A 4768-nucleotide genomic window follows, 5' to 3' on the forward strand; every position below is an offset into this window, starting at 1 on the left:
CGAGGGCGAGCATGTGGACGCCGTGCCGGGTGCATCGTAATGCGTCTACCCCCATTGGGCACACCAGCTGACCCAAACGCAAAGCGGACACGCATGTCCGCTTGCCGACCCAAACAGACAAAAGGCGAAAAAAACCTGCATCCGTTTGGGTCACCGCGTTAGAGTTGCTCTAAGGCCTCATAAGACGATCGCACTAGAACAACAACCGTCATCGATGGAGAGAATCATAGATCAGAAGGATCCAACCTGCAGACACACGGACGCAGACGAACGAAGATCAGATCCAGGCGGATCCACCTTCATCAAACATCTACCGGAACCCACGAGATCCGTCAGAGACACACCTCCACATGTCCTCCGACAACGCTAGAAACACCACCTAGACGGGATAGGCGAGGAAAACCTTATTTCATCTTCAGGAAGCCGCCGCCATCTCATCTTGAGCATGGCAGAAACCCCAACGAGACTGAAAAAACACCTAAAAGCATAGCCGCCTCTTGCCGGCAAGGGCCGGGATCCATCATGTCTCCATAGTCCTAGAATCATAGGAGACCAAGCGGACCAGCGGCGGCCGGCGAGAGGGCAAGGAAACCCTAGTCGTGAGCCGCTTGGGTCTTTCTATTTCTACTCTTTTTAATTTTTATTCTCAAGTTTTATTTTATTTTTACTCTTTATTGAGTTATGTTTTCTACCTTTTAAGGCTTAATTTTTTTAGTAGTATATACATGAACATATATTCGTACTAATGGTAGCAAGATTTAAATTTCTGAACTTTTTAAAACATACTCCCTCCGTCCAAAATAAGCGACGTGGTTTTAGTTCAACTCCACATCGCTTGTTTTGGGACGGAGGGAGCAAATTATTATTTTAGTACTTTAATCTATTTTTATGCATTAATAATTTTGAATACGTGATGATCATTTTATTTCATATATACTTACATTTTTACCTAGTGCATAAACATTTCCCAATTGCTCGTAATATGCATTTCTCCTTTTAATCTGGTTTCTGATAACATCTTGTAAAGTTTGTCAAGCAAAGTATGGTTTTCAAGATAAAAAAATAAATAAAGGCATTCCCGAGTCACACCATTGAGAGCATTTACAACGCACGGCGCTAAGGCAGGCGCCAGGGTAGGAATCCTGATAATTTTGCTCGGTTCCCACCTGAATCTGGGAATTCGGCTGGCGTCGATGCCAGATGAGTCGTCGGGCGCTAGCCCAATCACCCATTCTATTTTTACATTCATGACGCTCGTACATGGTTCCCAGCGACCGTTGGAAGAAGGGACTCTTAACCTGGGCGCTAGGAACGAAATAATATTATACTCCTTCCATTTCTAAATATTTGTCTTTTTAGAGTTTCAAATGGACTACCATATACGGATGTATATAGACATATTTTAGAGTGCAGATCACTCATTTTGCTCCGTATGTAGTCACTTGCTGAAATCTCTAGAAAGACAAACATTTAGAAACGGAGGGAGTATTACCGATCAAGCACCTGATTAAGCGCCTTGCACGGAAGATGCTCTGAGTGGGCACATGTAAGAGAGTTAGCGGACTCCTCAAAAGCCCTTGAACTGCATAATAACCATCAATCTGGAGGCAAAAGGCCAAAAAACCACTAGAAGAGAGTCGTCGTAGCTGTTAGAATCGCCATATTTCTTGAAATGCCCTTGATACCTGCATCCCCCTAGCGACTCGCGGCAAGCAAACCTAACCGCCACCAATCTTCTTCGTCCCTCTTGCCGCCAACAAAGGGCGTCATCAGGCAAAGCCCGAGCGTCGGGGAGTTCGTTATTAAATATTCCCTCCGTCTTAAAATAAGTGTCTCAACTTTGTACTAGCTCTAGTATAAATTTGTATTAAGCTCAACACATTTATTTTGGGACGGAGGGAGTATGATCTACATGAGATTTTAAATGTGTAGGAAGTCCTCCCACCGGATTTGGATGTGTCAGCAAAAGATGAACCAAATCTCAGTGTGAGAGTGGGGCAATGCATGATACCGAATAGACTAGCAACATGGATATGTGGAAGTGCATGGAAGATCACAAACTCGCATTAGTCATAAAGAACTCAAGAACTTATGACTGACATCTTCATAATCTACTTAGGGCATCTCCAACAGTTTGTTTATTAGCTTGTTGATAAAATACGTCATGTCATCAATCAACATTTTAACATACAACTACTCCAATGTTGTATCTAGCTTGCCCAATAGGATGTGAGATGATAAATAAGGTGCTCTCTCATTCTACATTGAAGCTTGTGCAAGGGGTGTCGGTTCATGTACATACAACCTTACTCTCTTTCTTCATTTATCGTACGACACATCATCAAAAATCCTATATGACAAAGTCTACCAACAATTATCATGCAAGTATGCAACCATTGAAGATGCCCTTAAGAAAAGTTATGAAACTAAGGCTGGCCATAGTGGTGGTATCTTAGCCAGTATCATGCACTCGGGAATAGCAAACACGCCGATGTGGCAAAGAGTTAAAGAAAAGAGAAAGGGTTAGAGTAACACAGATAGATACCTCATCATGTTAAATACTATGATACTTTGTGTCATGCATGACAATAAATATGATCATATATGATACTACTCTATTTTATGATATTAGGCACTATATATGAAGATAGTATCATATACTACATTATTACCATATGCATAATACTAGTATATGATACTCTCCGCTAATGAGTAGCCTAATGCATCTCCTGGGGGGGTTGTTTGGCGAAGCTGAAGCCTGTTGCACACCATCGGCCCATGCTACGCGAGCGGTTTAATTACAATGTCCCTCAACTCCACGTCGACATACCAACAGCCTCAATTTAATTACGTAAATTAATGAAAGAAAGCGCATTGACTCAGGCTGGTTGCGTCGGGCCGCAGATGCAAATGGCTCAAATTTGATGCAGGCAACCAAACATGCCCATAATACATTGCACCAATATTTGGTCATATGAGCATACCTTATAACAGACCGGTGAAGGGGTTCATGTTGCCAGCGGTAGTGTCAGACGTGACGAGTAAGGGGCGCACCCATGATTTCCCACATGCATCTAGCTCTGGGGCAATGGCTCTGATGGTAGGGTGGGTGCTACAGTGTAGCTCCCGACTCATGACCTGCAAGTGCATACCACAGGGGGCACATGAATTAAGCGTTGCCTCTTGTACTGAATTATGAATTTGTGCCTCCTGCGGGCGACCCGGGCGCCCAACCCTAGCCGCCGCCGACCCAACCCCACCTCCTTCCTCTCCTCCCGCCGCCGCCGGCGGGCACCGCCGGGCAAAGCCCGCGCGGTGCCGGCGGCGGCGGGATCTCCCCTGCCTTCGCCTGGAGTAGGGGCCGCGGGGGTTCCTTCCTCGGGCGCGGCGGCGGAACTCGGCGGCCGGCGCGTCGGGTGGCGCGCGCTGGTGGGATCTGAGGCGGCGGCCTCGCTGGTGCGGACGACACTACTCCGACGGCAGGGAGTGCTCGTCGGTGAGGTAGGCCGGATCCCCTCGGCTGTGCGGGCAGCAAGGTCCCGGTGGGCGCTGGTCATGGCAAGGGGAGGCCCCGGGCTCCCCTCGTCAGATCGGAGGCGATCTGGTCCGCTCGTGATGCATGACCTCCGGCCGGCCTGGCTCATGTTGTGGCTGGTTCGGAGGTGGCGGCAAGGTGCTTGGCCGGGGGAAACCTTTGGCCGCCGGTGGCGGTCACGGCGTCGATGGCGTCCCGGACGCCATTCCCTCCTTGGTGGCAGCGCTGAGGCTATACCTCCCCTGCCTCCCCCCTTCCCCTACGCCCGGGTGAAAACCCTAGTCCCGGTGGCTAAGCGGCGGCGGCGCCACAGCGTCGTCACCTTCTTGGAGGCGCCGATTTGGGCCTGGGGATGCTGGGTGTGCATGGCGAGTTTGTCTGGTTCCTGGTGGCGGCCCGTCTGATCTACCGCGTTGCAGCTCCGTGGCTGCGGTGCTTATCTTCCGGCCGTGTCTCCGATGGCGACCTCGCCCTTCCTCACCTTGTACTTGCCGTGGTGGAGCGGTACTTCATCTCACTCATTAATGGCGGCGGAGATCGGCGGCATGGCGCCGTGGAGGCTCGGCGTCCGATGCGCGGAGATGGACTCGCGCAGGAGGAGGTAGCTGTCTGGCGTCATGGTGACGTCGATGGCTGATGTGGCCTTCACAAGGTAGAAGACTCAATATCATCTGAAGACGGACCTGTGGAAGATGGCGGCGACGACGCAAGAGTGTGTCTGACCGGATTGTGCCCCAGACCCGGTATGTGGCTCGGCTGGGGCTTCCGGCTTTTGATGTTAGGTTTAAGTGAGTAGTTTGGGTAGGGGCCCAGCTAGCATCCCTTCATCATATGGATAAGAGTAGCGGCATATGTTGCCAAGATGGTGGATTCAGGTATATTGTTTGTAATACTTTGTAAGGTCCTCGAGAATAATTAATAAAGTGGCCGTATGCATCTTCCAGATGCAGAGGCCGGGGGCCATCCTCCTTTTCTAAAAAAAAATGAATTTGTGCCTCCAACTAATTGTAGACTCCCGCGCTACTCAGGGACCCGACAATGCGTACGACCACCACGCCCTTCATGCCATTTGCAACCGGCCAGGGCCAATCCCAGTCTGCACGGGACCAGACCAACCTCGGAATGGCTGCCACGGTCGCAATGCCAAGTTCAACCAGAAACCTCAGTACTGAATTCCATGATCCAACAACCAAAGATATAACAAGCTTTGTGACGATAAAGTTTGTCTGACAC

The sequence above is a fragment of the Triticum aestivum genome, chromosome 5B (assembly GCF_018294505.1).
Source record: "Triticum aestivum cultivar Chinese Spring chromosome 5B, IWGSC CS RefSeq v2.1, whole genome shotgun sequence".
NCBI classification, from domain to species: Eukaryota; Viridiplantae; Streptophyta; class Magnoliopsida; order Poales; family Poaceae; genus Triticum; species Triticum aestivum.